The sequence below is a fragment of the Spea bombifrons genome, chromosome 13 (assembly GCF_027358695.1).
Source record: "Spea bombifrons isolate aSpeBom1 chromosome 13, aSpeBom1.2.pri, whole genome shotgun sequence".
Classification (NCBI taxonomy): Eukaryota; Metazoa; Chordata; class Amphibia; order Anura; family Pelobatidae; genus Spea; species Spea bombifrons.
The window spans coordinates 2,872,771-2,895,107 of record NC_071099.1 but is presented as its reverse complement, the minus strand read 5'-3'; the positions used below and the strand labels follow the sequence as shown (position 1 = coordinate 2,895,107).

Below are 22,337 nucleotides of genomic sequence, written 5' to 3'. Positions count from 1 at the left end.
TAGAACAGTTAAAAAGATGATAACATTAAACTCAACCTGGTATATGATATATATGCCAATAGTGTCTCTAAAAGAAGGTTCTGTTTCGGCAAACATGGCATACTCAATAACATCTAAAGGAATGAAATAGAAGAATATATGAATAATGGCTTACACAACTATGAAAGAAAATGCAGCATGACAAACTGGTGGAGAAAGGATTCAACGCATTAAACTTTTTAAAGAGCAATATGGCAAAATCCGAGGCATTCCCGAGGTACATAGGCTATGAAGACTTGTCCCTGAAGAAGTGCCAAGCCACTAAGTGAAAAGTAAATGAGAGGATTTGCTAAACATGATCAGGAAATGTATGATAAGATAACATCCTGCAGTATCACGAGGTTGTTGATCTGGATACAAACACAAGATAACAATTCTTGTTTTGATCACAAGCGATTTAATCAGTTCCAACTGTTCGGTTGAGCTGTCTGCGCTCAAGCTGGGATATCTTCAAATCCTGGCTGGTTGTGGCCCCTGAGGATTGGCGTTTGACCATGTTACAACATATTTACCGTGTTACAACGCACTGAACATTGGAAGTCCTCCCCTGCTCCACAGATCACATGCAGTAATGCCAGTGCTTATTTACTATATTACATCGTATTGAACATTGGAAGTCATTTTTATTGTCCAGTAAAAGGAGAAGCCTTGCAGTTAATGACACCAACTAATTTGGCTTGTCCTTGTGGCCACTAAGTAATCCTACTAGGTTACTCCTACAGTGGCTGCCTTCTGACAGCTCATATTCTCCCCCTAATCATCCACTCTAGTGGTTACATTGTTTCCAACAATGCATCGTATATAGTCCTATCCAACATGTACTTACCAAGAGAGCACAGAAGAATCCAGGTAGGGTGTCAATGCTGCCTGATTTACTATAGACAGTTTATTGGTGATATTTGGAAAAGAGTTTAGTTTCAACTCCCTTATTTCACTGTTCATTATGAACGGCCAACACTGGCAAGTTAAATCTCAGTTATTTAACTATGCATTAAGCAGGGCGATACAAGCTCTTCTTGCAGCAGAGGCTTTCTGGGGTTGGCACTTCATACGGTGAAGCGACACCAAGAAGCTAAATTGCAGCTCTCCTGCCAATTCTCCTGGCAACTCTCCCTTGAATGGAAAGACCCTAAAATACAAAAAAGGCTCTGGCATTGGTCCAATCGGCAAATCAGAAATGCCCAGGGTGCTTTTGTCCTTAATACCCTTGCCAGCCCTGCCATGCTCCACAGATCACATAATGCCAGTGCTTATTTATACGTTTATGGGTTCAGTGATTAACCCAACAGCGCCTGTCCACGGCAATGGTCTAGTAGCCTGGTAGGCAGGCTAGGGTGCTGGTAGGGGTAGGGACATTGTAGCCTAACAGCACGTTTTTTGTTTTTTTTTGTACAAACACATTGTAAGGTACAAAGGATGAAGTAAACAAACTAAAATCCCCTAAAAAATAGTATGTCTGTTCTTTAGATTAAAGGACTGGGGATGTTCCTTTGGACACATAGTAGAATTGTCCAATTCCAGATGGGAATTATCTTCCATTCTACATATCTCCAATCCCAGACTGATGTCGGTTAAACTATAAATGTGCTGTAATGATATTTCTGCAATTATTTTAATATCCTTACACATCAGAACATGTTTCCCAAGCGTGGTTACTGCATCGGATGGATCAAATGTATTCTTGTAAAACCAAGCTGAATTTCACTGGGACATATGATACATTTTACTGTTAGGAATTACAAAAGAGAGAATAGCTTAGCTGAGAAAGAAGAATGCTAAATCGCTTTCCCTACCGTGAGAATCCGGGAGAGTCTTGGATTTTACTTCAGGTGTACAATTACAGAGAACCAAAATCTGTTTTTCAGACTAATCGCACCCATAGGGCAGCGTGGAACTAAAATGAGAGGCAAATGTCCTCTGCAAGCCTTCTACTCCAGACCTTCTTATTATTATCATATGACCAATTTCCCAGATATGGACCATACAATTGTTAGTGTTAACAATATCTCTTTTCCTTGGAGTGCGTAACATGATGACCAAGTAAGCCCCCTTTTCCTCACTGCTAAGACATCTTGAGCAGCTGAGGGTCCCATCATTTGTGTTTTGACATTGTTGAAAATCAGCACTTCCAGGGATGAACTGGGGATTAAAATTAGCCCTGGTACTTTAAGGTTATCGGCTGATAAATGACATAAGTGTAGCCTAATGCTACGAATACAAGTAGCTGACGGTGTTCTTACACTTTTTGTATTAAGTGGGACATTAAAGGGCAGGATCTGCCACGTAAGCAACAAATACCGGGAAGCACCCAGTTGGTCTGACGACTTCTTGGGCATGCGTGTGAGCGACTGAAGAAGCCATCCTGTTTGTGATTCATTAAGAGCAAGGGGCTGCTGGTACTGAGAATCCGAGCAAACCTTGTTATGATCCCTACAGACGAAGTCTTGAAGAACATTTAATTCGGATTGTGAAAAACCTGCTCAATAAATGATCCTGGAAAACCAAGATCTCCTGAAAAGACTCCATGGCATAAGACTGCCACTGAAACGTAAAGAGTTTTTCTTAGTTGCATGCAAATCTGAATGACTAAAATAGCCCACCCCATGTGTATGTGTGTGATGTGTGATACTAGCAGACTGAGGGGTCATGTTGTGTGTGCGTGACACTTTGGCAGGCTGTGTTTGGTTGACTGAGCCAGACCTCCGTGTGTGTATATCTGGGTGTTCCATACGATTCTCTTTTACTAACCCACAGAAAATATGATTTCGTCACTTTCTTCTTTCCAGACAGCTTCCAGCTGGCTAAACAGACCATGGCTAAGTAACAGAATCACAGGACTAGTAAATCGAGGCTGGCTGTTTGCTACAGGGTGAGAGTGAGGTTGTAAGGCTTGACAATGCAAGTAATATAAGCAATAAACTGGCATCTCTGCCTGAGCAATGTAGGTTGGGGTGTCCACCCCTCGCTCGCACCATCCTGTCACTGTAACTCCTCCAGGCCCCTTTAATCTCTTCTGATCCTAATCCTGTCTAAAAACCCTTGACGGGGGCAGATGAGGGCAGAGGGTGGCAGGACACTCATCCTGCCTGTGGTGTGGAGTCAAGAGTGGGACACTCAGACGCTACAGTTTGAATATTGTTTGCTTTCTCTGACCTGTCTGCTCCTCCTTTGGGTTGCTATGCAGTAATTACGGCGGTTTCAGCATTTCCCAGTGCCATGCTGGTGATGCCCCTGGCAGAATGTGCACGACGGTTATGGTGCTCACTACCCTTGCTGTGCTACTGCGAAGACGATTCTTCAACAAAGTGCAGCCGTAGGTATCCCACATGCTTGTTGTACCTTTTCTGACTCCTGGCACCCCATCCTCACGACTTACAGGTATAACACACACCCATCAGGGGTCAGACACAATCATATTACATAAAAAAGGCATAACACAAACTCTCACGACAAGTCTATCAAATACTGACCAGACACCAGACACGGCTGCTTTTTTACACTCTGCTTTATCTAGCTATTGTTACGTTCCCTGTGTGTTTTTCTCTCTCCCACCTGCTCATAGTAAATATTCACATGTTTTAGAGTCTTTGCAGTGTCGTCCTCGATATGGCACTTTATGGATCACTAGGCAGACCTCACCTAGAATACCGTGTATGGTAGTTGGGAAGCCATGCTGTGAGTAATATAGATATTCTGGATTTTCTAGACTTCTTAAGAAGGGTTAAAAGTTTTTGATACGACCATAGGATCTAAACATGTAGAGTTCTGGAGGAACTACAGAGGTCATACAATCCATCAAGTACTATAAGGGAAGTAGACTTCAAAGAGTAGAAATCCCAGGACAAGAGGTTATAGGGTTAGGGGATTAGATGCAATCTAAGAAATGTATTCTTCACTAAGAGGGGGAGGGTGGAGTGGATAAGTGGAATAGTGTTCCAGCTGAAGTAATGGAGGTTTAATGAAGTTTGAGAATTTAACATAAGACTATCTGGATGACAAGATGTGCCTGGGAACAAGTAAGGTTTGCGGTATTATAGTAGATTGTCTGCTGTCAAATGCTATGTTTCTTTATTTTAGACTTCCAGATGGAGCTGATGATAACCCTACTCGAGGGCTGCAGGTGGCATCAACATCACCTGGAGGGTAAGTCGCATCAGAGAAAACAGGACGGGTATGACAGGATGGACAGATGCAACTGAAAATGTATCACCATCTTTGAAATTCTTTGACTATAGCTAGTAGAGCTGATTGACAGTAGGCTAGCTTGACAAGAGTCAAGGGGTCCAACCTAGACCCAAACCACCATCTGACTCTAGGACCATCCTGTGATATAGAAATTAAGAAGCAGCCATAACAAACGCAGAGAGTGGGCACCATGCTCCATGTTGAATTATATGTTCCTTTGCGTCAACTGGGATGGAGGTTGACAATTTTAGCTTCCGGCTCAATAAAAAAATTCCCAGCAGATTGGGTTTTTGTAATTCCTGTAAGGTGTCCTATTTGTTTTGTATTCAGGGGACCGAAGAGCTGAACTTGAAGTCAACGTGCGCCCTTAAGGTGGACACGGATGCTGGAATATACAGGTACAAGCAAAACAATTTAGAGGGAATGATATTGCCCCAGAAATTGAACAGTACAACTGAAGAACTCTGCATGGAGATCCTTCCTATAATTAAGATATCTCTGACTCACCTCTTCCGATATGTCCTACTTTTGCTTTATATAATTATATTTATATATTGCCAATTCACTCCTTGTAAAACTCTATATAACTTTTCTTTATAGTTTATCTAGTTTTTCTATATACTTCTCCCATTGCCCAAATTAGCCTGTTCTGAAACTCCATTAACTGCTCCATTTAACCCCCACTACTAACTATTCCTGCTGCTTCAAATTATTATTTTTTTCAAATATTTCCTATCATTCTTGCCTCCTCCAGTAGAGTTAAGGTGATTTTGCCGAGTAGGATCCCTTTTCAGTTCTACAAAAAACCTAGCTCTGCCAACTCAGTTTCCGAAAAGCCGAGATGTTTTGCTTTCTTTTGCAATTGAGTGAGAAACATTTCTCGGAGTCTCACTTGGTGGCAGCTTCCTAATATCAATAAGGGAGAAGTGCCGAGCGTCTGCTCATGCACGTACACCCATGTAGTCGAAGCGTGTATTCTTGCTCCCGGTCCTCCCTTGAGATTGGGTAATTCAGTAATGAACACTCTGTCCGTACGGCTGGCATGGACGCCTGCCAGAGAGGCTAGGGTGCAGGAGACAGCGAGCGGGAGGGTGCAGGAAGGGGAGCTCAATGTACTAAAACAATATGTACGATTCCTTAAAATTGAATTTTTGTTTTCAAATCTGTTGCTCTTTATAACCATTCCCTATAACTGCTTTTACTTCCATATAAATCCGTATAACACATCCTCAATGTTCCATACAAACCTTTCCTATAACTTTTATAATTAGTTTTTTTTACCTATATACCTCCATATAATATTGCCCCATATAAAATGACCTGTGACTGTGCTTCTAATTAACCTTTTCTTTATAGATAGATAGATAGATAGATATAGCTTCTCTTTAGCAATATGCAATGTTACCTTTGACATAGCGAGCAGCATGGCACAGCTGCCACCTGGCTTTAGCATTCCCCTGGCACTCCTCTGCTGTCTGGGTTTCTGTGCCCAGTTAAGGCTCAAGTGTCATCTAGCTGGCACAGAAGTCTCCTGCTATCAGGTTAAATCAGGGGACATGCGAACAAAGTTACAAGAAGTTATAATAGGAGTTAAGGAAAGGGCTTTTTTTTTAAGCGATGGAATACGGTACTGGAAATGTCCATATGCGATATAAAACAATAAATAATAATGATAATAATAATATGATACATTAAGGAGGTGTTATGTACTTCGATATGACTTGTATCGGCTTCCATGATTATTCTGCTTTTCTTATCTGTGAAACTGGCGTGAAAAATGTATACCTTACAAGTAAGAATCATTGCCTGCTGAGACCATCGAGCGTGTTCCGTATCAGGTGTACACAGGGTCTGAAATCTATTAGTACCCCCACCCTACCCCATGCATAGAGGAGAAGAGTAGTGGGGGGGGGAGGAGGTGTGGAGCTGGGTAAGGAGACTCTGTAGTCCAGTCACGCTGAGGCTGAGCTCCAGAGCGCATTGCCTGTGGAGGCAGAGCATGCTGGGAGATTGTTAGATGGGGAGCAGCGGGGAGTTGTGTGCTACAGCAGATTACAAATACACAGCATCAATCTTTGCCGCCAAGAGGGGGGGGGCTCCGTGTCCAGAGATATGCACCAGACTGTGTACCAGCACTGAATGTCACTCTCTATACATTAAACGCCTACATAGGTGTATACATTATTGATCATGTGTTATTATCTGAAAGCAATAACATATTCTGCTGACCTGTACACGCGGGTGATACCAATTACAGCCACATAGTGGGTGATATATATATATATACATTTATATACATACATACAATACGAGCATATAGTTGACTCACTGACATCCATAAGGTCCTGTGTGTGCGCATTGCTGTACGCAGTGACACGCCAAACACAGCTGTGACTGTATGAACACCGGCATATTCACCAGGCATAAAGTTGAATGGAACCTTAATTAAGGAATCAGAACTGATACTGAGAGTGTGAAAATACTCCCTAGGTTCTGAATGAAAAGAAAAATGCGTCTGTATTTTCCATGCAGTCTCACGTCAGCTACCCACTGATGCTCTGAGAAAATCACTCCATAGGGCCCAAACGGGGGCCCAAAGGGGGTCTTCTTGCACCCAGTTCCTGTACATACAGGCATTCAGATTAAATTAGTTGCCGGCTCATTGTTTTGGGACATAGTCGCATGCCCTTAGTTGTAGCCCATATTTCAGGTACTAATTCTGGTGCCACAAGAGACAAGGTTAAGTCTTGCGTTTCCCGCGTAGGCGCATGTACCCCCTACAATGTAGGTCAACATGGCTGCATACTCACCAACACTTCCTTCCTGGATCCCAGAACAAAGGGAGCGGGGCCTAAAATGTCTGACCCTGCAGAAATGAGCTCTAGGGTACCTGGTATAGATACTGGGTATTTATTTACAAGCATTCAGTCTGTGCGTGTCTTAGACATACACAGTTACAATACAATGCATAGGCAGTATTTTTATGCCGAGACCTGAAGAAAAGAGACCCAAAAAAACAGAAAAATTCCCTTATCCAGAGTCTTCACACCTCGGCCTCTTTGGTTTATCCATATTTAAGTGATTTCAGGTCTTGTGTTGCAAACACAAGGTCCCATGCCCTGCCATTGGAGAATATATCATAAATAAGCAGGCCCTCGCGCCAGTAAAGCCTTCCTAACGTTGGTACATAGTCTCAGGAGGATTGCATTGAGGGTCATTTTGAATAGTACACATCTGTATGTTTCAAGTACATATTTCCTTAGAAACTGAGTTTATAGTTGTAAATATGAAGGATCAATGTCGGTCATTAAGTAAATTGGTTGGCGTAGATAGCAGGAGGTGGCCATGGTCATAAGGAATGAAGACCCATGGTTCTGAAAACCCACCAGAGATAAAGTGCTGTATATTTTAGTGATCTTTGGGGAGGCATTACTGAGTAATAAGGTTCTCTATATAGGGATCTTTGGGAAAGCATTACTGAGTAATAAAGTACTGTATAAAGGGATCTTCGGGGAGTGATAAGGAACTAAGCATAGGGATCTTTGCAGAGGCTGCTTCAGTCTGGTTAACTAGCTAATAGTATTTGCAGTGGGTTTAATTGTTCCTGGGTGCTGGGTCATTATATACACATATATACGTCAATGATATATATGTCTAAGTAATATGTCCTCCTTGTTCCCCTACCCCACTTTCGTTACTGCAGGTGTGGTTTGTAGGTCTGCAGTTTTTCCTGTTCAGTATGGCTAGTGAACTGGTAAGTTGGGCTACCGTAGTTAAAGATGCTGTTCCACAAAACATTCCTTACAACCTATAGTCAACCTCTCAAATAAACTTTAGCAGATCTGCCATTTAGTTTCTAATTTCCACTGCGGTTTTATTCTGTAAAAAATCATGTAAAATTTTTGTTTTCAATTTCTTTAGCAACAACCTATAGGGACCTGCTTTTGTGTCATATGACAATTAAATATTCAAAAGTTGACATGATTAATTATTTTTAAGAAAGATTTGGATGTTCAGCAGTACTTGAACTGTGGTTTGTAATGCTGTATTTGTTTACTAAAAGGTTAAATTCAATAGACATGGACTAGTACCTTTAACCCCTTAAGGACAATGGACGGTCCCTAAACCCATTGAAAACAATGCATTTTGAGCCCATACATGTACGGGCTTTGTCATTAAGGGGTTAAAAGAGTTACCCAAAATATCCCAGTTGTGTTTCAGTACACTGGCATGCCTGAGCCATTTATTTTGTGTTTACAGATATGTACATAAAGAATCTTCTATTCCAAATGTATCATCCCAGTGCAACTAGATACTCCCCGCGTTGTCACATGCCCTACATTGTAGCCAAGACTTCGGTAGCAAAAGTTTTATTTGATTAAAAAACAATGTAAGAGAAACAAATTGGTTACTAAAGATATATATATATGAATCTATTTTCCCTTTCGTTAGTGTGTTTCCTTGAACCGTTACCCTAACCGACATTGGGGGGTCTCCGGGACAGCTGCAGCCCACTTTCGATCCTGTGGCAGGACAAAAAGCCGGTGCAAAATCTTCCTATCCAGCGGATCAGTGATCAAGGCCCGGCCAAGACTTGCCCTTCCCCCCCATGGTTTCCAAGCTCACTCGCAAGTTCCAAGGACACAGTTCCCTCATCCAGGTGACAGTAACAGATGGCTTTGTCTACAAAGAGATTAAAGGCTTTTGCATCTATTTAAGTGGCTATTGTGGGTTTCTTCATTACACGAAACTAGCTGTGTGTGCATATTTCATGCAATGAGCGATCAGAACTAGGTTTTTATGTAGGAATAAGTAGAATTATGTAGGTATAAGTGACCAAAAGTCCTAGCCTTGTGTATTCAGCAAAAGGATCAGCAGGATCAGCGGGATCATTTTGCAGTGAGTTACTGAGCGGCATTGACATTGAGACAGCAATGTTTATTGTATTTTCCTTCTTAAATGAAAGCACCATGCTGTTTTGTTTACAATCACCTTACCTGACTGCTGTTGCAATTTTAGAAAATCTGTAAATTTGCAGAGCCCATAATGAAATCAAAGAGAGTTCAGCTCAACAGGACTTAAACAACTCAGCAAAAAACTATATACATCAGTACATCATAATCAGCGTTCAGCAGAGACGGCTGTGTTCAATATTTTACAGGATTTTCACAGACTTGGGACAGATGAAAGAGAACTTCCTAATTTGGAACTCCAATATGCAGATACCTAATATTCTAATTCTATTCATGTTCTTTTAGCCAAAACATTCGAAAGCTATTGGCTCCTGAATGTTCTTTGCCCCAAATTCACCTTTCTGTAGCTGACTAGAGTGTAGCTACATGAAAATAGAGAGCTGGTGAGGGGCCATGGGGACAGCTGCCCTTTGGGCTGCCCTAATTGCATTTGCATAAGTCTTTATTACCTTGAGGGTAGGGGGTCCCATGATGCTTGAGGTTTGCCATCACCTCATGCGATTTTCACCTCATTGGCCAAAAGGACAGTCTAGAGGATCAGGTTTACCACTGGGAGGAGGGGTGGACAGAGGTGCAGCTACTACATCATACAACAAAAAAGGTTCTGGCTTCTAGAAACCACTTTAATTTCCAGTTCAATAAGTATAGTCAGATTGGTCCAAGAGAAGATGAAGTCCTTAGTTGATGGTGATACCTACTTTTTGGGGCAATATGCCCAAAGTTGTAGTGTCACATATACCTTTGGGACTGCAGACGCCTCTTCTTCAGATTAGAACCTTCTGAAAAAGGGGGTCTCTGAGTATTCAAAATCTTTTGTGACTCTTTTTCTGTTTTGGCCTAATAAAAGGTATCATCTTCAACAAAAGCCTCAAATGTAAAGTGGAAACCTAAAACCATCTACACATGGAATAAGAGCATAACTCCCACAGAAGTAACAAAAATGGTAAAGCGTACACGTAAAAGACACTGCTGAAACACAAAACATGTTTAAGGTGCCATTTCTAGCCTCAACCTTTGGAAGGTATTTTAAGAATCATCCTTTGAGCCAGCATAAATAGGATAGGTGAGAAAAAAAATGGGGCAGCTGATGTCAATCCTGTGGTATTGTCATCATTTTCTGGATATAACTTTCCTAAAACCATGTCCAAACCCAATGTCCCGTTGAGTTACATGTTTTCAACCAGCCAAGTTTTTCCAACTAGAAGACAACATGTCTTTCTTTCTCAATAAACTTGAAGCCAAAATAAAACTGCTACTTACTTACTCTGCATGATGTATATAGTCAAAAACTGTAGATTTTTGATAAGAATGGGGAAGTGACAGGAACATAGAAAATGTAGTGAAAATGTACAAAAAACACCAACAATACTAAGTGAACAGCAATAAACACAGAAAGAAAAACATAGACATAAGAAGTTGTTTTATTCCATTACAAAACATGGTTAATAAAGAACATTGGTTAAAGCATAGACTATTTGGGCTAGCCCCGTCTCAGCGCTTGGTTAGACCATCACCTAACACCTCCGGACACCCATAAGGAGCAGGAATGGGCAAGCTATTGGCTCTAAGGAGGTCTAACTGCTATGAAGTTAATCTGCTGTGATTCTTGGTTCTTCTGGGCCAAGTCAGGACACTTCTGCTTTGACAGAATCCTGCTGTCCTGGGTTTCCCAAACATTCCCACACAAATATATGAGAAAATGAGTTTTCTTCCTTTCAATTATACATATTTCAAAGTATTAAAAGGCAAGTAAATTGTGAACAACAACAAAAATAAAGTTTAAAGTATTGTCTCTCTTTAAGAGGACGCTGGAGATTGTTTCTTGACCAGGGTCAGAGACAAAGTTCTCAAGCAGCCTTTTATCCTCCGGTGATACAAAATAAATCCTTGCAGCAAAAACAGGATGAAACGCTGTAAATAAAGTTCAAACAGAAGCCTTCCAAACAAGTATTAAAAAAAAAATAATAATAAAGCAAATAACATATGCTGTAAAATGATAAGGATTATTCTTGTCCATGCATTTGGGTCATTAGTAAACATGTCTAAAAAAAGAGTTTAAGGCATAATGTATAATATTAATGGCCGTTATAGATTGTTGCGGTGTGGATGCGGTATTGTCACTTTGGCAGTTCAATTTGTCAAGTCTTTTTTTGGTACAAAACCCCAAACAATATGGTAACAATATGAGAAACACCCCTTTTAATGGCCTTTGGTTTCACAGATCTACCTGATGTCACAGTTGGGGTTTTGTATGTTTATGTCCTTGTTTTGTACCAGCAATACCATGATAAATCACTCGCATTCGGTTAATATATGTGGCCCCTTTAATTTGACTGAATACCCCAATATACGCTTTGCCCCAAAACTGGATATTATCCAACATGCTTCCTGGATAACCAAGCACAGATATGATGTATTCTTATGCTAAATAGATCTTTCCCAGTTTTAATGTTGTTTCTGGCATGTTACGGGTTAAGGAAAAGAAAAAAGGAGGATTATTTTCCCCACAAATGATGGAGATAATGAAAATCTCAAGGCAGATGACTGAGGAGCGCCCTTCTAAATGCAAGTCACTTGTGTCTTCTTGTTGCTTGCAGACCAGAGATGACAAGCTTTGCCCTTGATTGTACTTCCAGACCAGGGCCGGCTGAGCTTGTCGGAGCTGAGGAACAGGCTGTCAGCCGAGGACGTGACACATGACAGTGATTCAGGACTCAGACCATCCAGCAGGAACATCTCTACCAAAACATCTAGCAGCTGATCAAAATAAGTCACTCTACCCTGCCTTAAAGGCAACTTTATGACATTGGGCCCTGTTTGTGAAGAGTAATTCTGAGGTAAAGTTCTACATTTGGATGCAATCACCGCAGAAACCAATCGACTATTCCTGATGATTGTCCGTGTTTAGTCCAGGATTAGTCCTTAAACACAAGGCCCATTATTTCCCCTCAAAGCAAGATCTCAGCGAGATGAAAAATTCATTGTGCTCTAAATACGCAGTCGCTTGTTTAGCTTGATGTTGTTTTCAAATATGTGCAACATGCGGTACTTTGAAGCAACTCCAGCTTTTGATCTCTCTATCTGTCACTCTCTCTCTATACATACTTATATATTCCTGCATCAGTACTGGGATCTGGTGATAGAGTGTGTGTGTGTGTGTGCAATGCAATAAGCTGCTGAGCACATCCCCTACTGCCTCCTAAGCAGGTACACTCTCTGATCTGAGCCTCATCTGCTCCTCTTGAGATTATTTCTCTGTGTCAACAGCAAACAGAGAGGCCGGTAATTAATCCCTTGCTGACAGAACCGCGTCATGCCTGTGTCACCTTCATATCCCCTTCTCAGAGCATGATTACAGGCAGGGAGAGGTGTGCAAGGAGGGAGGAAGGGGATAAGCCTTCAAGGGCATACCGGAGGAATTACAGACCTAACACCGCACATATATATATTTATATATACATACATACACATACAAAAGTGTGTCTATATATATATATATATATATATATATATATAATTTATTTTTTAATTATTATTTATTTTTTTATTTATTTTTTTATTATTATTTTATTTATTTTTTTTGCAATGAATAATGTAAGATTCTCCTTAAATATTCTGTTCCAGAACTTATTTGCAATTTTGCTTTAAGTTACTAAAAGCAGAAAAATGATCGATTCCGACCCTTTACCAAAAGGTTCTTCTAGTGGCTGCTTGATTGTATGACCATCCTGTGAAATCCAGGTCAGCCGGCAGCGATGAATACAGAGGAGATGCGTACATTCATATATACGAAGCACACATGGGGTTTCTCTCCTGAGACAGACACGTGTATATATAGGATAGGTTTTTTTTTGGCTTGGGGTGATCCTGCGCCGTCTTAGAATAGCAGCTGAGGGAGGAGGTGTGACCGCATGGTATGTGGGTGCAGAGAGATGCAGAAATCTACTGCCCCCTCCATGTTTAGCTACAGACACATCCAATCGGGACGTAGACAGCTGGGAGACTATAAGACTTGGTGTGCCTGCAGAGCTGACAATCTAAATCCGCTACAAACGCAGCTCCCAAAACCGCGTTTAACCCTTTACCTAAACTAATGGCCTGTCATCTCTCATGAAGGAAGGTTCAGACAATCTACCCCGAGTCTGGGGAGATTAATACTGAAGAAAGCTGTAGTTTCCCTTTCGCTCCCTCCCTCCTTATCAGGACCTGCAGGTCTCTGTATATTATACAATATTGTTAATTGCAAAAGCAATTTTGTTTCTCTAGCGAGATAATGCCGCTCATTGGGCAGAAGGTGCTTGAAGCTGTTGGGAGAGAGAGAAGGTCCCCACATAAGAGACATGTTTTATTAAAGAAAGTGTGAGATTAGATAGGTGTAGATCGATAGATCTCATAGAGAAGGCTGCGGAAAGAGGAAATGGAATTTACGCAGAGAAATTTTGGCATCTTTTCTCATATCAGAAGAAATGCCTTTAACACTTGTAGTTTAAAATAAAACACAGTGGTCAACGAGGCTGGAAAGACCCCCATTCTAGAATCTGGCTCACAGGGGGGGTCACATTATCAAAACTACTGATGAATCGAGGATTGATATCCAAGGAGGGTCTTTGATCTTTGGGTCACTAAGGCTTCGACATGGACTACTTCCCCAGCACAATTAGTTATAGGTAGATGGGCTCCATGCCGGGACGTAGGTGGGTAGCATCTCACATTTGATGGGGTTGTGCGCATGAGGGACTCCATCAGGTTTTTTAAAGGTCATCCAGGAGCAGATCTCTGAGTGTGAAGCCAGGGTCTACGCAGCTACACAATAACCGAACTTCCCTTTGAGTGCGAGTGGATTGAAAAAATAGGGGATGTCTCCCTCCAACATTAATAGACCCTCATTATGACATTAGAAACATATTTTTATAGTTAATAATGCATAGTGCTATTTGAGTCTATGTTTAGTTAGCATCACAGTGATAATAGCCTAATGTATTCAGCATTGACCAAGACATTGATTATTGCCTCCGTGCAACTAATGATCCATGAGAGTTCCATGTAATTTGTATCTAGCGTTTCATACAATTGGTGGGTTTTTGTACATTGTCCTTTAAATTGATTTCACACCCATGGCTACCATAGAAGACATCATGTGACTTGTTTTCTGTACATTATAGGATATCATCACCCTGCTAACACCATGGTGACGGATCTCTGAGAAGAATAATGAGTGCTAGGTTAAAAATATGGTCTCAGGAGTGGCTCTTGCATATACAGTATAGACAGCATTATCATGGCAGACACATACTGAACGCCATCTATGGGATTTCTTTGCAGCCATGTTTAGTAAGGGCCAGTGTGTGTTGGCCAGCACTGGCCCTCCTGTCCTTAGCTTCTGTGTCTGTGTTAAGGTGTGAGGTAGTCAAATTACTGGGCATTTTGGCTGAGGTGGTATCTTGGGATGAAATCACAGACCTTGCGCTCCCCCATTCATTTAATAATAGCGGTAAATATAAACCTCTTGCACTCTTGTCATCTCACAGTTACCTTTTCTCACCTCCCTTCAGCTTGTTGCCCTGCTCTTCATCTCTCCCACAGCTAACCCTGTCTTCTAGCTCTCTCACAGTTAATAAACCTGCTGTCCGTCTCTGCCTCTGCTACCCCTGCTCTCTAGCTTCCTCACATCTAATAACCCTGCTCCCTCCCAGCTAATAACCCTGCTGCCGATCTCTCTCACCGCTACCCCTGCCCTCCATCACTCCAGCCGCTTACCTTGCGATACTCTTGTGCTGCTGCTTATGTATGAATGTGACCGATGCTCCCTGCGGGTTTATTCTACATTTAATCACTGTATGTTTCCAGCACATGACAAGAAATTGCTTAGGTAATTAGATGTGAAATGAACTTTCTAATGACAAAAAGCTCCCATCAAACCTCTTCGAAATACATACATTTAACCAAAAATACTCAGCTTCTATACAGCCTCCCTGAAAGTTGCAATAAGAAAACTGTCGATATAGTATCTAGACTTGGGCGCCAGCCAACTCTTTGTGTTCGTCCTCGTCTTTATGGGGAAAAAAATCTTCGTATTCCACGAATATTCGCCTGTTCCTGTGTTCGGTTTGGGCGAATAATCATGTACATTCTTTGTGTTGTATTTTTCTGCATTTTTTGTAGAAGGGGGTAATACGGGGTTAACGTGGTACGCACTATGCAACAGCTTTGGCACCAGGATTTTAAAAGGTCTGTACGAGCAACTCTATTGGTCGCCGGCAGGGGCCTCCTCTGCCATCAACCAATGAAGTGCACCTGCACTTCATTGGTTGATGGCAGACGAGCCCCCTGCTGGCGACCAATAGAGTCCCTCGTTGACAAGGTAGGTTAGATGGGGAAGGGACCAGGGATATTAGTAAACAAATATGAACACGAAGATTCTTCGTGTTGTGTGTCTTCGTATACGTCTTGCCACGATGTTCGTATGTTCAGTATTCGGGCTGAACAACGAAAATGCACCCTTCGTGTTCGTTTTCATGTTCGCCCGAATACAAACGCACAAGTCTTATAGTATCCTTGTCAATACCCCTCTTCCCATGTCTATTTGGTCCAATTCCATTTGGCCTATTTCCTTCATTTACCAACAATTTTATGTTACATATTAGTAGCTATGTATGTAACTCACTCTGGAGATGAGAAATATATTTTACTTACAAAATGTAATTTGTGAACACATTTTCTCTGATTTCAATAACCAGTATTGTGACGTCAGGACTGCAGAAAACTGTAATATGCTCACATTTTGAGCTCCTAAAATGATGGCCGTTAGGAGGACATGCAGATTTCTAAACTGGAACACTTGGGAGGTGTTGGCTTCTTCCAGCCAAGGTCTATGCACCACAAAGCCAATCAAGACAGCTGCCAAGGGGTGTTTTTACATTATCAAGACGTTCATACAGGAGCAGGGCTCTGGCCAATAGTTTGCACAGGGCGCTAAGCTTTCTCAGCATGTTCCAACAAATAGTGTTCACTCATGTAGAGGGGCTGCTGTGTTCACTGGCCTGGAGTGGAACTTGCCTGTTTGTGACAATGTAATGCACCATGACATCAATGTGCTTAACAACTGGCCTGGGATGTTTACTACAGACTCGTGAAGACAATCAGGCTAGAAGTGTGGTGAGGCAAAGCAGCAGAGGTCCCAAAGAAGTACCCCAGGTCCCTCTACTAGAGAAATCACCAAAACATTCCATTACAGATTCCACTGGAAACCAACAAGCTAAATGGTTCCAGGTTGTTAAATAGTTGATAGTGTGAAGCCATATGGCTCCCTCTGCTGCTAAATGAAGAGAACCGTAGAGCCAGATACTATTCCACAGCAAGCATTTTACCTGAGAAGTCCACATAAAAGCATTGCATTTTCCACTAAGTCACATCAAGCTGACAACACTATAACTCAAGCTGACAACACGAATATATTATTGCAGTATTTGTACCAGGGTTGATGCAAGGATTTTGTCACCCTAGGCAAAATCTAATTTTGCCCGCCCTTTGGCTTTGCTCCTAGCGTGTGGAGTCATGTGAGCGCAAACAATGTGCACAAACTAATACAAACACCCAGACACACACACTAACTAAGTGTCCCTTTAAAATGTTGGGAGGTGTGCAGAAACATGTAAGATCCATCGCATCCCACACATAGAAACTTTGAGGGCAGATAAGAACTATTTAGCCCATCTTGTCTGGGTGCTCAAAGTGTTAAATGTTGTTTTTTTACCCTCTTTCAGTCTCTTTTTTGTGTTCTTATATGTTTTCTGCTGAGAGTAGCCTCCCACGCTACTGCTGAGATCAGAGAACTCCCAAAGAACTCATTCATCGTTTTTTTTTTTGTCTTGTTTTGTTTATTTTCTCATTGCTATATTTTTTGGACATGTCTTGTTGATTAGTTACATTCCATGGCGTCTTGGTTAATTGTTTTATATTCAACGTTTCCATGAAATGTAATATGATTTATGATTTTGGGGTTATTGAAATATTTATAGTCTATGTGGATTTAGAGTTTTATTATATCTATTTTTTCATATGTAGAGGCTGTTGGGAGGAGGGTTACCAAATATTGACCCATCTGTTTGGTTATTTAAAAATGTTATTGTGGAGATTCGATATGAATTTGTTTTAATATACTGTGCTCCATAGTTGCTGTCATCTATTTTTGCATTCCTTGCTAAAGAGCGTGTGCAGCTGTTCTTAGTAATGTAGTGGGGCTTCTTCATGTACCTTTCTTCAAGACAAAGAAATTGAGTATTTTGCTTGCCAGGCATGATAACTAAAGCAAGGTCTCCTATGTAGACATCTCTCTGCAGGTATGTTATCATATATATATTTCATCCAACAGAACAACATTAGTGCTTATTAGCATACTGGTATATAAGTGAAACGCAGTCATTGAGACTTGGATACCGACTTACATTTTAGATATAGTAGGTTTTGTCTAAGGAAGTATCTAGATGTTTAGGGAAGCACAACTTTCTTCTGATTACTATTTTTATTATTATTTTGTTTTGGGGTATTTCTACCATCCATAAACTGTACTAGTACTGTACTAAGATGTCAGTTTCAGATGTGCAGAACAATTCTATCTTCAAAGTCTCACTGCAAGGTAAGTAATGGGAAGCGGTTTTTATTTTGGGGTGGGTGCCAGGTGCTGATGGGTACCATCACTACAGTCTACACCATTACTACTCTAGTAGGTCTAGTACATACAGTCATGTGAAAAAGAAAGTAAACTGTCCTTGAATTCTATGGTTTTACAAATAAGGGCATAATAACAATAATCTGTTTGATAGCACCCTGTGTCATGATTTATTTAACAAAAATAAAGCCAAAATGGAGAAGCCATGTGTGAAAAACTAAGTATACTTTTATGATTTCATAGCTTGTAGAACCACCTTTAGCAGCAATAACCTGAAGTAGTAGTTTTCTGTATGACTTTATGACAGTTTTGGCCCACTCTTCTTTACAATGTTGCTTCAGTTCATTGAGGTTTGTGACTTTGATCGGTTCATTGCAACACCTTGATTCTTTTCTTTTTCAGTCATTATGTTGTAGATTTGCTGGTGTGCTTGGGATGATTGTCCTGTTGCATGAACCAATTTCGGCCACGCTTTAGCTGTCAGACAGATGGCCTCACATTTGTCTTTAAAATACTTTGGTATACAGAGATGGTAGACTGCAATTACTGCAAGGTTCCTAGGTCCTGTGGCTGCAAAACAAGCCCAAATTATTATCCCTCCACCACTGTCTTCGACAGTTGGTATGGTGTGTTTGTGTTGATGTGATGTGTTTGGTCTTCGCCAAACGTGGCACTGTGCATTATGGCCAAACATCTCCACTTTGGTATGAGACTTTGGTCTCGTCTGTCCAAAGGACATTGTTCCAGAAGTCTCGTGTGGTTTGTTTAGATGCAACTTTGCAAATCTAAGCCATGGCAACCATTTCAAACAAACCATACTTGTTCAGTATTTTTTCTAATTGGACTGCAACTCTCTCTTGGGTTTTTTGCAATATCTCTGAGCATTGCACGATCTGGCCTTGGGGTGAATTTGCTGGGACGTCCACTCGTGGGAAGATTGGCAACTGAATGTTCTCCACTTTTAAATAATCTCACTGTAGAATGATGGACTTTAAATTGTTTGGAAATGGCCTTGTAACCCTTCCCAGATTGATGGGCAGCAACAATTGCTTCCCTAAGATCATTGGTGATGTATTTCCTCCTTGGCATTGTGTTAACACACAGCTGAATTATCCAAACTGCTAAAACTTTGTTTTTTATAGAGGTGGTCACACTTGCTGAGGATCAATTAATCAAGGACATTTGATAAGTAGCACCTGTTTTCTACTTATAATTTGAATTCCCATGGAAGCAGTAAAGGTGTTTTTCACACATGGCTTCTCCATTTTAGCTTTATTTTTGTTGAATAAACCATGAGTCGTGGTAATATGTCATGTTTTGTTCATCTGAGCTTGTATTTACCTAATTATTAGATCTGCTAAGGAGCGGATGATTGTTATGTCTTGATATGTAAAAACATAGAATTCAAAGTGAGTGTACTTTCTTTTTCACATGACTGTCCCTCTCTATTGCCCCATTTTAAGTAGGTAAATACCAAATTTGCAGGGACTGTCCTTTCATACACTGGTGATCATGGGCCAGCTGGAAAGATCAGAGGGTCTCCTTAGGCTGAGAGAAGCAATGGAGATCTGTGCTTTTGCAGCACAGATCCTAATAGCCACCTTATTACCTACCTAAGTGAATATGACATCAAATCCGTTTTTTCATTAAAATTATAGTTCGCAGAAAAGCTGTTCTTGAAATGCTGTAGGCCATTTAGGCGCAAGGCAAAGGCATAGGAAGTTGCAGCAAAACTGAGTGGATTGCTATATAGTCACAACTATTCCTCTTCTGTGGCAATACAAAGTTTTAATGGCCGACTAGTCAAGCACGTTTTCTGGTTAATTGGGATACCATTCATGCATTTCTCTAATAACACTGTTTAGTTGGGCAGGTGGCATTACATTTTGTGGTTGTAATTACATCAGCAGCGCCTTAGGTTTATTGATCTCTTCATTTACACGGCAAGGCTCTTCTGAGAAACATCTATTATAGGAGTCATTAGGCACTGAGTTCTCAAAACCTACAATATATGGTTTGGTTTCTTTATTACGATTAGTGGTCTTTGTATATTTTTTCTTTTGAAAAGGCGTGGGATCCTCTTAAGCACCAGAACATGATTTAGATTCTTTAGACACTTGAATTATATCAATGTTTCTCTTGGGGATGTCTCAGGTCTTGTTGAGATTCTTCCAGATAAACCTGGCAAATGTTATAAATGCAAACAGAAACAAGTACATTCCACAGAATTGCACTAGCCAATAAAAAACGAGATAGACAGAATATTGAAGAATAAATCCCTCACACATTTTTTTAATCTCAAACAAGACAATTTAAGCATTTTCGTGTCCTGCTGTTTTATGTATCTAGTAGGCGCCCACACGCATATCATTTCTCAGAGTTTCTCAGAGAAACCAGATAAAATAGGACAGAACCCAACATCATGAGATGGTAGACTATGAAGCCAGGGCTATCTTTAAGTAGACCAAGGGGGCAATGCCCAGGGCTGAAAAACACTTCACTGACAACCACTGCTCCCAAAAAAGGTGGACTGAGGTGAAGGAAGTGGAGGATGGGATAGATGGGGTACTTAGTTTGAAAATAATGTCAAAATAAAGGTGTGAGCTAATCTTGGCTTGCCAACTAAGCAAAATGAGAGTTTTGGGCTGGACGGACACTTCCACTCCTTATAAGCCAATTCAGACATGCTGCCACCCCAAGCCCTTTTTTTTTTTTTTTAAAGCGGAAGAGAGAGAGGGCAACAAGTGGTTTTCACTTACCAAGTTGTCAATACCTGCTCCGCGCCCCTCTCTCTCCTCTGTGAGCCCTCTAGCTCGGTCTCGGTGCCGGCTTGTAATGCCAAGCGCCGGAAGATGACGTCATTTCCGGTGCTCAGCATTACAAGCCGCCACCAAAACCGGGCAGGGAGACTCGCTGCAGGACTGCTAAAAGGTAAGTACAAAGGGGGGAGAGGAAGGGTAGATAACGGGGGGGGTGGCAGAGGAAGGATAGATAACGGGGTGGGGCAAAGGAAGGGTAGATAACGGGGGGGCGGCAGAGGAAGGGTAGATAATGGGATGGAATGGGGGGGGGGCATTTTAAACTTCGCCCCAGGCGGCATTATGTTTTGGGCCGGCCCTCGGTGGAGGCACTTTGCTTAACAAAGGGGTTTCAGATTCACATAATATTTTGGTGCCCAAAGTGGTTCTACTTGATGACCAATGGCTGTAATGAGTGCTCTGTTCTGAAATTGACAGTGCCACCCTTTGGCATAGACTATATGGATATAAGACATTCAACTATGTCTTTATGGACAAATAGCAGGATGCAAGCAAGAGTAAGACAACACTAAAAAAGATATAGCCATATTGGACTTAGAAAATACAGTAATCTTCATTGATTGTGGTGATGTTTAATGGTCAACATAATCACCCCCATTCTGGTTGCAACGACAGTAGGAATGAATGCGTAATAGGTTTCAAACCTATTGGAGAAGAGGCTAACAAATTATGCCCCCTCCATCAATTTGGACAGATCATCAAATCGAAATCATCTTATTCTCTCCTATCATTTTCATCAGGCCATTTAAAGATTTTAACATGTCTGACCAAGATCGGTCATGGGATGGTGCTGCCTCACCTACCGGGACGATTTAAATATTTGATATTCAAAATACAAGCCAAATGATCCAAACACGTCCCGCATACCTAATCTGAATTACATCTCTAAACCGTTCACAGTAATACACGCATCAGACTTTGCCAGACTCAACATGTAGGTCGCTGGACCAGCTAATCTGTAAGCTTCTTAAATAGATCTTTGGCAATGTCCAAGCCAATGCAGTCTCAAAATGCTGCACTAACGTGAACAGAAGTCTACAGTTTAAATAAATCTCATAGTTTCTTTCCAATATATGCAGCTAATCGAAATCACAGAAAAAGAACATCATGCATACAACAGAATCGTCACCTACCACTAATAAATATTCATTCTAACTCAGCTTTAACTCTCCTGCGTTTAGGACTGTAAAGGAAGACTGAAGGATTATACACAACATTTTGCTTGTAGTTTAGTAAAATATCCTTTATACCCAGAGTTTTCATTATCTGGTAGGCTTGATGTCTTATTTCTTAACTAAATATTGTACGCATTATTTATTTAGTATTAGAGAAGGAGTCCAGTTAATATGGTTCAATTTGAATTCCACCCAGCTGGCCATTGACCACGGTCTGCCTCCTGTCCTTCACCAACTGAATTGGGCTGTGGACGGTAAGAGCCAAATCCCACTCCCCACCGGATAATAAAGAATTGCCCGCAAGATACCCAGAGACCCTTTGAGGCAGCTATGGCAATTAGGGGCAATTCCCCCCTGTTCCCTAGCGCAGCCTGTCCCTACATCACCCCTATTCAACAAAATGCCCTGTCACTCACCAATGGTTCAAAATGTGTAATATGATAAAAAGAAAATCGTGGTGTTTATAGTCTTTATAGGT

General features: G+C 41.2%; 1 long non-coding RNA gene across 2 annotated transcripts in view; it reads left to right on the top strand.

The window, feature by feature from the left end:
* LOC128471156 (uncharacterized) overlaps positions 1 to 8,937 on the top strand; it is a 42,142-nt gene extending 33,205 nt beyond the window's left edge. Inside the window, exons 1-5 of one of the 2 annotated variants that reach the window (XR_008346096.1) lie at positions 3,113 to 3,352; positions 4,117 to 4,182; positions 4,555 to 4,622; positions 7,928 to 7,978; positions 8,677 to 8,937. This is a non-coding gene — a long non-coding RNA (uncharacterized LOC128471156). Of the gene's footprint in view, positions 1 to 3,112; positions 3,353 to 4,116; positions 4,183 to 4,554; positions 4,623 to 7,927; positions 7,979 to 8,676 lie in introns of those variants that run through there. The other variant, XR_008346097.1, reaches the window with a different exon arrangement.
* Positions 8,938 to 22,337: the final 13,400 nt, after the last annotated feature.